The 13,210-nt window shown below is 37.7% G+C and overlaps 1 long non-coding RNA gene across 1 annotated transcript in view; it reads right to left on the bottom strand.

The window, feature by feature from the left end:
• LOC110263369 overlaps positions 1–12,624 on the bottom strand; it is a 28,318-nt gene extending 15,694 nt beyond the window's left edge. The window contains exons 1-2 of the long non-coding RNA XR_002348899.1: positions 12,595–12,624; positions 241–246 (exon numbers count right to left, since the gene is read on the bottom strand). This is a non-coding gene — a long non-coding RNA (uncharacterized LOC110263369). The remainder of the gene's footprint in view (positions 1–240; positions 247–12,594) is intronic.

Raw genomic sequence — 13,210 nt, 5'->3', positions numbered from 1 at the left:
TCTCCTTTTGGATTTTCTTCTGTATTGCTTGGGAGAGTACTAGGAGGGAGTTCAGTGATCCTTTTACTCAGCTGGCCCACTTGTGCCTCCAAATTTCTAATGGATGACCTTGTTTCATTCATGAAACTCACAGTGGCCTTAGATAGATCAGAGACTAAGTTTGCTAAATTAGAGGTATTTTGTTCAGAGTTCTCTGTCTGTTGCTGAGTGGATGATGGAAAAGGTTTACTATTGTTAAACCTGTTTCTTTCACCATTATTAAAGCCTTGTTGAGGCTTTTGTTGATCCTTCCATGAGAGATTTGGGTGATTTCTCCATGATGAGTTATAGGTGTTTTCATAAGGTTCACCCATGTAATTTACCTCTGCTATTGCAGGGTTCTCAGGATCATAAGCTTCTTCTTCAGAAGATGCCTCTTGAGTACTGTTGGATGCAGCTTGCATTCCATTCAGACTTTGAGAAATCATATTGACTTGCTGAGTCAATATTTTATTCTGAGCCAATATAGCATTCAGAGTATCAATTTCAAGAACTCCCTTCTTCATAGGCGTCCTAATATTCACAGGATTCCTTTCAGAAGTGTACATGAACTGGTTATTAGCAACCATGTCGATGAGTTCTTGAGCTTCTGCAGGCATTTTTTTTAGGTGAATGGATCCACCTGCAGAGGTATCCAATGACATTTTGGCTAATTCAGACAGACCATCATAGAATATGTCTAGGATGGTCCATTCTGAAAGCATGTCAGAAGGACACTTTTTGGTCAGTCCTTTGTATCTCTCTCAAGCTTCATAGAGGGATTCACCTTCTTTCTGTCTGAAGGTTTGAACATCCACTCTAAGCTTACTCAGCTTTTGAGGAGGAAAGAACTTGGCTAAGAAAGCCTTGACCAGCTTATCCCAAGATTTCAGACTATCCTTAGGTTGAGATTCCAACCATACTCTACCTCTGTCTCTTACAGCAAAAGGGAAAAGCATGAGCCTGTAGACTTCAGGATCTACTCCATTAGTCTTAACAGTATCACATATCTGCAAGAATTTAGTTAAGAACTGAAAGGGATCTTCAGATGGAGGTCCATGAAACTTGCAGTTCTGCTGCATCAGAGAAACTAATTGAGGTTTAAGCTCAAAATTGTTTGCTCCAATGGCAAGAATGGAGATGCTTCTTCCATGTAAATTGGAATTAGGTGCAGTAAAGTCACCAAGCATCCTCCTTGCATTATTATTATTTTCGGCTGCCATCTCCTCTTCCTATTCGAAAATTTCTGAAAGGTGCTTGCTGGATTGTTGTAATTTAGCTTCTCTTAGTTTCCTCTTCAGAGTCCTTTCAGGTTCTGGATCTGCTTCAACAAGAATGTTCTTGTCCTTGCTCCTGCTCATATGAAAAAGAGGGACAGAAAAATAATAATAATAGGGGTCCTTTTTACCACAGTATAGAGGTCCCTGTGTGAGTAGAAAAAAAGAAGAAGAAAAAATTCTAACACAGATGGAAGAGGGGGTTCGAATTTGGGTGAGATGAAGTGTTAGTAGATGAATAAATAAATAGAAGGAGATAAGAGAGAGAGAGAATTTTCGAAAATAATTTTTGAAAAAGAGTTAGTGATTTTCGAAAATAGTTTTTGAAAAAGGTTAGTAATTTTTTTCGAAAATTAGGAATAAGATTAAAATAATTAGTTAATTAAAAAGAAATTTTGAAAAAGAGGGAAGATATTTTCGAAAATTAGAGAGAGAGAGTTAGTTAGGTAGTTTTGAAAAAGATAAAAAACAAACAAAAAGTTAGTTAGTTAGTTGAAACAAATTTTGAAAATCAGTTTTTTAAAAAGATAAGAAGATAAGAAGTTAGAAAAGATATTTTAAAATCAAATTTTGAAAAAGATAAGATAAGGAGATATTTTTGAAAAGATATGATTGAAATTAGTTTTGAAAAAGATTTGATTTTTAAAATCACAATTAATGACTTGATTCACAAAAAATCACAAGATATGATTCTAGAACTCAAAGTTTGAATCTTTCTTAACAAGAAAGTAACAAACTTGAAATTTTTGAATCAAAACATTAATTGATGATGTTATTTTCGAAAATTAGGAGATAAAGATAAGAAAAAGATTTTTGAAAAAGATTTTTATAATTTTCGAAAATAAATAAGAAAAATGAAAAAGATTTGATTTTTGAAAAAGATTTTGAAAAAGATAAGATTTTTAAATTGAAAATTTGATTTGACTCATAAAAAACAACTAAATTTTAAAAAGTCAACTCAAATTTTCGAATTTATGAGAAGAAAAAGGGGAAGATATTTTTTTTTTGATTTTTAAATTTTTATGATGAGAGAGAAAAATACTAAAAATGCTCAATGCATGGAAATTTTAGATCAAAACAATGAATGCATGCAAGAATGCTATGAATGTCAAGATGAACACCAAGAACACTATGAAGATCATGATGAACATCAAGAACATATTTTTGAAAAATTTTTGATGCAAAGAAAACATGCAAGACACCAAACTTAGAGATCTTTCATGTTCAGACACTATGAATGCAAAAATGCACATGTAAAACAAGAAAAGATGCAAAACAAGAAAACATCAAGAACAAACAAGAAGATTTACCAAGAATAACTTGAAGATCATGAAGAACACTATGAATGCATGAATTTTTCGAAAAATACAAGATGAATATGCAATTGACACCAAACTTTCAACTTGACTCAAGAATCAAACAAGAAACATGAAATATTTTTGATTTTTATGATTTTATGATTTTTTTTTGTATTTTCTTTTAAATTTTTTTTTCGAAAATTATTTTGAAAAAGAAAAATAAGGATTCCAAAATTTTTAATATGAATTCCAGGAATCTTATGCTCTTTAGTCTAAAGCTCCAATCAAAGGGTCAGGCATGGCTTAATAGCCAGCCAAGCTTTAGTATGTAACTTAGACATGACACGCCTGACATACCCTATTCAAAAGAATTAGACATGGCTTTACAGCCAGCCAGGCTTCAACATGTTTCATGAAACACTAGAATTCATTCTTAAAAATTCTGAAGAAAAATATATTTTTGAAAACATTTTTATTTTAAATTTTTTTTCGAAAACAAAGGAGAAATTTTTGAAAACAAAACAAAAAGAAAATTACCTAATCTGAGCAACAAGATGAACCGTCAGTTGTCCAAACTTGAACAATCCCCGGCAACGGCGCCAAAAACTTGGTGCACGAAATTGTGATCTCAGGTAACGGTGCCAGAAACTCTGTACGCACGTCTTAATAAATCGTTTTTCATTCACAACTTTGATACAACTAACCAGTAAGTGCACTGGGTCATCCAAGTAATAAACCTTACGTGAGTAAGGGTCGATCCCACAGAGATTGTTGGTATGAAGCAAGCTATGGTCACCTTGTAAATCTCAGTCAGGCGGATATAAAATAGTTATGGAGTTTTCGAAATTTAATAACAAAATAAACATAAAGTAAGGATAGAAACACTTATGTATATCATTGGTGAAAATTTCAGATAAGTGTATAAAGATGCTTTCGTTCCTCTGAACCTCTGCTTTCCTGCTATCTTCATCCAATCAGTCTTACTCCTTTCAATGGCTGGCTTTATGTAAGGACAGCACCGTTGTCAATGGCTACTTTTAATCCTCTCTGGAAAATGGTCCGATGCGCTGTCACTGCATGGCTAATCGTATGGAGGCATCACCCTTGCCAATGGCTGCATCCCATCCTCTTGTGAAAATGGTCCAAATGCTCTGTCACAGCACGGCTAATCATCTGAGGTTCTCGATCATACTGGAATAGGATTCACCCTCCTTTTGTGTCTGTCACTACGCCCAGCACTCGCGAGTTTGAAGTTTGTCACAGTCATTCAATCCCAGAGTCCTACTCGGAATACCACAGACAAGGTTTAGACTTTCCGGACTCTCATGAATGCCGCCATCAATCTAGCTTATACCACGAAGATTCTGATTAAGAGATCCAAGAGATACTCATTCAATCTAAGGTAGAACGGAAGTGGTTGTCAGGCACGCGTTCATGGGGAATGATGATGATTGTCACGTTCATAACATTCAGGTTGAAGTGCGAATGAATATCTTAGAAGCGGAATAAGTTGAATTAAATAGAAAAACAGTAGTACTTTGCATTAATCTTTGAGGAACAGCAGAGCTCCACACCTTAATCTATGGAGTGTAGAAACTCTACCGTATGAAAATACATAAATGAAAGGTCCAGGCATGGCCGAATGGCCAGCCCCCAAAACAAGATCACAGGATCAAAAATACAATCCCGGATCTTCCAAAGATGTCTAATACAATAGTAAAAAGTCCTATTTATAATAAACTAGCTACTGGGGTTTACAGAAGTAAGTAATTGATGCCTAAATGCACTTCCGGGGCCCACTTGGTGTGTGCTTGGGCTGAGCTTGAGTGTTACACGTGCAGAGGTCATTCTTGGAGTTGAACGCCAGTTTGTAACGTATTTCTGGCGTTCAACTCTGGCTTGTGACGTGTTTCTGGCGTTTAACTCCAGACAGCAGCGTAGAACTGGCGTTCAACACCCTTTTACGTCATCTAAACTTGGCCAAAGTATGAACTATTATATATTGCTGGAAAGCCCTGGATGTCGAATTTCCAACGCAATTGGAAGCACGCCATTTTGAGTTTTGTAGCTCCAGAAAAGCCATTTTGAGTCCAGGGAGGTCAGAATCCAACAGCATCAGCAGTCCTTCTTCAACCTCTGAATCTGATTTTTGCTCAAGTCCCGCAATTTCAGCCAGAAAATACCTGAAATCACAGAAAAATACACAAACTCATAGTAAAGTCCAGAAATGTGAATTTAACATAAAAACTAATGAAAACATCCCTAAAAGTAACTAGATTCTACTAAAAACATACTAAAAACAATGCCAAAAAGCGTATAAATTATCCGCTCATCAGTGCCTCTCCTTTTCCTAAAAAGATAAAAGAAGAAAAGGAAGAATTAATCATCATAAAAAAAAACAATTTAAACTTTTCGGCTAGAATAATAAAAAGAAGAAAAGATTTTGTTTATTCATGCTTCTTTAGCATCACTAGCTTGACGTTTCTCCCTCTTCAGGGTGGTTGGTAATGCTTCAAGTCCTCCCCTCTTGCCATGAACTTATATCCATTGGTTGTATCAATGATCTCTACATGTTCCAAGGAGAGAACTCTGTTGATAGTGAAGACCTTAGGTAATTGAGATGGTACAGTGGGGAGATTAGGGGGATATCTGGGAAGTAAGCTGAGATCACTTTATCTCTTGGAGAGAAGTCTTCTGTAGGGATCTTCTTATTCCTCCACCCCCTTAGTACCTTCTTCTTTGTCCCTTTTGATGTTGCCTTGCTCTTGGTGACTTCTTCTTCTATGGGAATTTTGTTGTTGTCTTCACATGTCTCTGGTGGTTTAGGTTCCTCCAGCTTTTCCTTGAGTTGTGACAACTGCTTATTTCCTTGTTCATCAACCAAGGGCTTTCCCAGATGGGCTGGTTGTGCTTCAGTGCTTGCTTCCTCTGTCAGCATCTCATTATGATCATTGCTTGGTTCTTTGTTTTCTTGGTCTGTTTCTTGTGAGAGTTTGAAGACGTTAAAGCTGAGTCGTTCATCATGGATCCTCAATATTAGCTCCCCTCGCTCCACATCTATGAGTGCTCTGGCTGTAACTAGGAATGGTCTTCCCAATATGATTGGGTGAGTGTGACTCTCTTCCATGTCCAAGATGACAAAGTCTGTGGGAAGAAAGTATTTCCTAACCTTTAACAACATGTTTTCCACCACCCCTATTGCTTGTTTTTGAGTTTTGTCAGCCAGGCTGATGACTACATCTGTGGGCAATATCTCATTGATCTGCAGCCTCTTCACCAGGGATAAGGGCATTAAGTTGATGCTTGCTCCTAAATCACAGAGTGCTCTATCAAACATTATTTCTCCTATGGCACAGGGGACATAAAAACTCCCTGGATCTTTTTTTTTTGTAGGCAACTGTGGTTGAATGAGGGAATTGCACTCCTTGTTCATCACTATAGTTTGGCCTCCCTTGAGTGAGCTTTTCCTGGGAAGCAGCTCCTTCATATACTTGATGTATGCAGGCATTTGTTGAATAGTCTTGATGAATGGTATGTTGACATGCAGAGATGCAAAAAAATCTAGAAACCTTGAGTATATTCTCTTCTCCACAGCACCATTGAGCAGTTGGGGAAAAGGTGCATAGAGTCTCAGCAGCTTCTGTTGTGAGATTTCTGGTTCTTGATGATCTTTTTTCTTCTTCTCTACTGAGGTATCTTCAGGTTGTTCTGACAGCTTGCTTGGCTTGTCCTTAGTCTCCTTATCACTTATAGTGACCATCTTGCAATCTTCCCATCTTACTTTCTTTGTTTCACCTCTCGGATTCTTCTCTGTGTCACTTGGAAATCCATCTGTGGGTTTGGGAATTTGCTCAGAGAGATACCCAACTTGAGATTCCAACCTCTTGATTGTGTCTCCCTGATTCTTGAAACTGGCTCGCACTTCCTCCTTGAACACCTTGTTGTCTTGAATCTCCTTTCCTATGCCTTCAAGTAGATTCTCAATCCTTGAGAGTCTATCATCAAACGATTGTAGATCATGATTAGAGGTGGAAGGATGAGGTAAGTTATTTTGGTTTTGATGTGGATGTGGAGAGGTGTTGTTATTGGGGTGTTGATATGGTCTAGATGTGAAGTGTTGGTGGCTTGCATTGTTGGGATTTGGGCGTCTTTGATCAAGGCTTTGGTCTTGTTGATTTCTCCACCCAAAGTTTGGGTGATTCCTCCATCCAGGGTTGTAGGTCTTGGAGTATGGATCATGGTTTTGCCTAGGTGAATTCCCAATGTAGTTGGCTTGCTCCTGTCTACCCTCTGTTTCTTCATTCACTCCTTCCTGGTTTGTTGATGAAGTGGTGATTACTGGTACTTGGTTCCTCTCCATCTTCTTGGTGAGGTCAGCCAGCTGCTGGGTAATGAGCTTGTTCTGAGCCAGCAGAGCATCTACATTGTTTAGCTCCATCACTCCTCTAGTGTTCCCTCTTTCGAAAGCATAGAAGTAGTCATTCTCTTCTACAGTTTCAATGACATCTATGGCCTCCTCAATAGTCTTCTTCTTGTTCAAAGAACTTCCGGATGAATGGTCTACGGCCTTCTTTGACTCATAAGAGAGCCCTTCATAGAAAATGTGCAGCTGCACCCATTCATTGAACATGTCAGGTGGACACCTCCTTGTTAGGTCCTTAAACCTCTCCCATGCTTCATACAGAGTCTCACCATCTTGTTGCCTGAAAGTTTGGACCTCAGCTCTCAGCCTATTGATTCGTTGAGGGGGGTAAAATCTTGCTAAGAATTTGTTCACCACATCTTCCCAAGTTGTCAAGCTCTCCTTTGGGAAAGACTCCAGCCACTTGGCTGCCTTATCCTTGAGTGAGAATGAAAATAAGAGCAGTCTATAGGCATCAGGATGAACACCATTAGACTTCATTGTGTCACATATTCTCAGGAAGGTGGTTAGATGTTGATTGGGGTCTTCTTGGACACTTCCTCCGAACAAACAGTTGTTCTGAACAAGGGTGATAAGCTGTAGTTTTAGTTCAAAATTGTTGGCATAGATGGTTAGCTTTTGAATGCTACTTCCACAGTTTCCTGGGTTTGGATTGATGTAAGAGCCTAGAACTCTTCTATCCTCCCCAGCATGATTTGCTCGACCTCTTCCGCCATGGTTGTGAGTCTCTTCTTCATGATGGTTTTCCATGTTTTCTTCTATGTTTGGTTCAAAGTATTCCTCAAAGTGTTCCTCCTCTTCTTCAGCACCAACTACACATTTTTCTCTTGCCTCCCTCCTTAGTCTAAGGAAGGTTCTCTCAAGTTCAGAATCAAAGGAAGTTGAAGCCCCGCTTCTTCTCCCTGTCATACAACCAACAAGTACAAGCAAAGGGAATAGGTGCAGAAAGTATATCTGTCAGAATTACTATTAGTGTGAGTGATGCAATATCTCAAACAGTTAGTGGGTTAGTGAAATGAATGGTAAATAACAAAGAAAAAGTGGGGGAAGGGAAGAAATTAACTAAAACAGAAAGTAAATGACTCAACTAGAAAATTGAATCAAACAAAAATAAAATGCTCAATCTAGTTATCCTCCAATTTAATCATTGTTGATGCACAATCAATCCCCGGCAACGGTGCCATAAACTTGATGCACGAAAAACTTGTCTCATAACAAATTTTCTTCGGCAAGTGTACCGAATTTGTCGTCAAGTAAAAACTCACAATAGAGTGAGGTCGAATCCCACAAGGATTGATTGATCAAGCAACTTTAATTAGAGGAATATTCTAGTTGAGCTAATCAGAATTTGAGTTGAGAATTGCAGAAAATTAAATGGCGGGAAAGTAAATAATAGCAAAGTAAATGCTAGAAATAAAAAGCTGAATGTAAATGACGGAAAGTAAATTGCAGAATCTTAAATGGGAATGGGAAAATTGCTCATAAAAGTAAATGACTGAAATTAAAGAGAATGGGTAAGATCAGGAATGGGGAGTTCACTCTTCATTCCTCTTTCAAGGTTCAGAAGAGATCCAAGTATGAATAGCTTCTTTTCCAAGATAACTACCCAATTGGATGAAGATCGAAAGCTTTCAAGTAAAATCAAGAGAAAAGATAGAAGAAGAATAATGAAAACTAGTATTGATCCATCAAATTACAACAGAGTTCCCTAACCCAATGAAAAGGGTTTAGTTATTCATAGCTCTGGAAAATAAAAACAAAGATGGAGAATACATAATGAAAACTAGAAGTGCAGAGGAAGTAAATATAGAGAGTAGTTCTATGCCCAGAGGCTCCCTATAATTTCCAACTCTGTAAATAATTTAAAGCTACTCCTATATATACTACTCTTCTAGTTGGCTCTTCAAGTTTTGGGTCTGGGCTTTTGGATCTTGAGTTTGAAGCAGTTATCTTCTTCATTGGGCTTGGCTTTACTTGCAGAGAGAAATTGTGAAGTGGGCAGAGACTTTAGCTCAGGGCGTTAGTGGTGTTAACGTTCAGTGAAAATATGGGTTCGAGAACGTTAATGACATTCAACTTTTTCACTAACGTTCCTCACCCAAGTAAGAGCCACGTTAACCTCAACGTTAGTGGCACAAACGTTGCCACTAACGTTGCCTCTTTGTCCTTCGCGCACGTTATTGGGACTCAACTTTCCCAATAACGTTGAGAAGCCTTCCCCTTCCCATCGTTGGAGTCCACGTTAACTTAGTTAACGTGGCTCTTTTAACGTAGGCTTGCCAACCTTCGAGAACATTAGTGACACTTAACATTGTCACTAACGTTCTAATGTACCCCTTAGCTCCCATGTTAGAGTCCACGTTAACTAGGTTAACGTGGCTTCTAACGTGGCTGTGCTAGCCATCTCCAACGTTAGTGACAAAATTGAATGTCACTAACGTTGGCTCATCATCCCTCTCTTCACGTTAGCTTCCACGTTAACTAAGTTAACGTGGGAGTTAATGTGGCTCATTGTGGCTTGTGTTGGCTCCTTCCAACGTTAGTGACAATGTTTGGTGTCACTAACGTTGTCGACCACCTAGTTTTCTCACGTTAGCTTCCACGTTAACTAGGTTAACGTGGGAGTTAACATGGCTTCTTGTGACTTGGCCAACGTTAGTGAGAAAGTTGAATGACACTAACGTTGGCGTCCCCCTTTACTTCTTAACGTTAGAGGCCACGTTAACTAAGTTAACGTGGCAACTAACGTGGCCACTTATGAGCTTGGTCCAACGTTAGTGATAATGTTAAGTGTCACTAACGTTGGCTCCATTTCCTTTCTTCCACGTTAGAGTTCACGTTAACTTAGTTAACGTGACTCTTAACGTGGGCAATGATGGCTTCGAGAGCGTTATTGGCAATTACTTTTCTCATTAACTTTGCAAGTTACTCCCATTCCACGTTAGTGTTAACGTTAGTGTAACTAATAATATAAGCTAAGACATATCAACCACTACTTGATGCAAGAGTAAAGTCAAAGCATAAGTAAATGCCATGAAGAGCATGTTGAGTATCAAGTTCAAACAAGAAAGAGTGGGTCATGAAAGACAATATGAGTTCATATCAATGCACATTATAAAAAATTAAGCATTGACCCAAAAATTTTACCACCCAATCAATATCAAATAAGTCAAGAAGCACCAAAATGATCTAAGAAATATTCAACAGTTAAGTAAGAACATTCAACACCAATGAAAGAAATAGCAAACTTGGAAAATAAAATAAAAACAACCTACAAAACCAAGTTAAAATGTAATGAATGAAAGTATGCAAATGTGATGAACAAAAGAAAATAAAAGATGAGAAAAATAAGAAGTGAAAATTTAAAAAGAGGGAGAAGGAGAAGTGGAGAAAAATGATTGAAAAAAAAATGTTGAGAGAAGTAAAAAGAAGAGAAATAAAAGAAATGGGAGAAGGAAAGAAAATAGAAGAAGAAAGGAGAGAGAAGAAAGAAGAAAGAAGAAAAAGGAGAAAAGAAAAGAAAAAAAAAGAGGGCAGAAACAGAGCGCGAAAGCAATGCGCGCGCAAGGGCCACGTGTGCGCGTGAAAAGCAGGAAGGGCAAGTGACGCGTAAGCGTCCCCCACGCGTACGCGTGGTCGTAAATTGTGCTCTTCGCACAAAAACTGCACAACTCCAGCACAACTCTCTAGTTTTTGTACCAGGAGTTCCAACATCAGCATACGACGCGTGCGCGTCGTCCACGCTCACGCGTGGAGCTCCCCCCCTTTTTTTAAAGAAGCCTAAAATAGAATTAAACACTCTCCTAACCTGTAAACACTCTAAACTAACCAAAATTCAAATCTAACTAAAAATCTTTTAGTTTTTGAAATTTTTTTCAAAGACAATGCAAACAAAAATTGTACTTCAAGCAAGATGCAATTCAAAAATAACTATTCTAATCAAAATATGAATCTAATAAGCAACCTAGCAATCAAAGCAATTTGTACAAGAGTATAGAAAATAAGAAAAACTACCTACAATGGCAACTCAATTCATTCATTATATATATATACAAGAGAATGGAAAGAGTTTACCATGGTGGGGTGTCTCCCACCTAGCACTTTTATTTATTGTCCTTAAGTTGGACTTATAGAGAGGCTCTTTGTCAAGGTGGCTTGTGCTTGTACTCTTCCTTGAACTTCCACCAATGCTTGGACTTCTAATAAGCTCCAAAATTCAAAATCAATAGCACCAAGCTTTGATGAAGTTCCACACAAGCTAAGGGCTCCCAAAGTTGATCTTCACATATTCCTATATCCCAAATCTTATTTCTACACCCATCTTCAAGTTGATCAAGACAATTCCATTTGGGTGGCAAGTGATCCAAATTTTCAAGTAAACACCAAAGCATCTTCCTAGACCCTAAACCAACCATTGCACTTAGACTTTGAGTTTCCAACCATAAGGAACCTTGATTGGCATTTTCACCCATTAACCAATTCTCTCTTGCTCTTAACTCCACAAAGAGCTCTAAGTTGCCCATCCGTCTCAAGCAAACCATATTTGAGTGGGAAAGTAAAGCTTAGGGATAAGAGTTTTACCCACTTGAATGTTGTATTGGATGGTGACTTAGGAAGGGACGTCTTGATGAATCCACATTTGATGATATTTATTTGCTCTATTTGGGTGGATTTCATCAACTCTTCTTGCACTTATTCATTGAAATAGCATAGTTTCATGATTTCTTCCTAAATTGTGCTTGAAAGTGAAAACATACTTTTTAGGCCTTATAATTGCTAAATTTTATCCACTTTAATTCCGTATGATGCCTTGATGTGTTTGCTAAGTGATTTCAGGTTTTCAAGGCAAGCATGGGTTGAAGAAGTGAGGAAAGAGCATGCAAAAGGGAAGAAACCATGAAGAAATGGAGTTTGGAAGTTTCAGCACGTGTGCGTACGCACAATGAACATTTGTGAGCGACGTGTACGCGTGACCCACGCATATGTGTGGATGGATTTTTGTGCAAATGACGCGTACGCATGACCCACGCATACGCGTGACCCGAGTTACGTCAGCTCATTAATTGCAAATCGTTGGGGGCAAATTCTGGGCCTCTAAAACCCAGTCCAACTCATTTCTGAAGCTATTTCAACCCCAATTCAAGTGGAAACAGGGGGGAGGGGGGAAATTAGGTTTAGTTTTTATGATGTTTTTTCTTAGTTTCTAGAGAGAGAAGCTTCCCCCTCTCTCTAGAATTAGGGTTTTTAGCTTAGTTTTCTTTTAATTTCAGCACTTTAATTCTTGTTTTAGTGCAGTTTCATTTATGTTTCTATGATTTCTTGTCCTTATCTTCTTCATCTCTTTTGTTGTTTTCTCTTTTATTTCATTTTCATGTTATGAATACTTTTGTCATTTTAATTCTAATTAATGCAATTTTATGTTTCCATGTCATTTATTGTTTTCTTTAGTTGTCATTGTCATTTTCTTGTTTTGGTAGCTTTAGAATTTACTTTATTGCATTTTAATATTATTTTATTTTCATGCACACCAAGTGTTTGATAAAATGCTTGGCTTAATTTTCACTTAGTTTTTCTCCACTCTTGGCTTGAAATTGTTGACTTTGGTGATCCTTGAGTCATTGATGTCCATTCTTGTTTGATATATTAGAATAGTTAGTTGATTTGGTTTTTCTTGACTCTATGTGACCCCTTAGTGTTGACATAGGACTTAGGGATTGAAATTAACTATGACTTTTTGACTTATCTTCGATGTAAGGTTGACTAAGTAGGATTAACTCTTCATAATCATCATATGTTTGTGGTCAATGATTAGGATAGGTAGCCTTAGCCTTCAATTACTTGCCAAGAGGTTTCTTGCATTTTAAGTTTCCTTTACTTGTATTTAATTGCTTTGACTTTTATTGTGTTGACTTTTATTGCTTTGATGTTTAAATTCTTGCATGTTTAATTTTCACACTCTTGGTTGAGAAATTGGATGTTTGGGTGGAATTGAGTTGTGGATGTCCATTCCGCATTGTGTGAGAATGGTTAATTGATTTGGTTTCTATTGACGCTAGTCTTTCACTAAGTAATTAGTGAGTTGACTAGGACTTATGGATTGAGATCAATTATACCTTTTGACTAACTCTCAAGGAGGATTGACTAGTTTGTATTACTTCCACACAATTGCCATGTTTGTGGTCCACAACTAGGAT

This window comes from Arachis ipaensis, chromosome B06 (assembly GCF_000816755.2).
Source record: "Arachis ipaensis cultivar K30076 chromosome B06, Araip1.1, whole genome shotgun sequence".
Lineage (NCBI taxonomy): Eukaryota > Viridiplantae > Streptophyta > Magnoliopsida > Fabales > Fabaceae > Arachis > Arachis ipaensis.
Note: the sequence above shows the minus strand (reverse complement) of the source record. Positions and strands in the feature narration are given on the sequence as shown.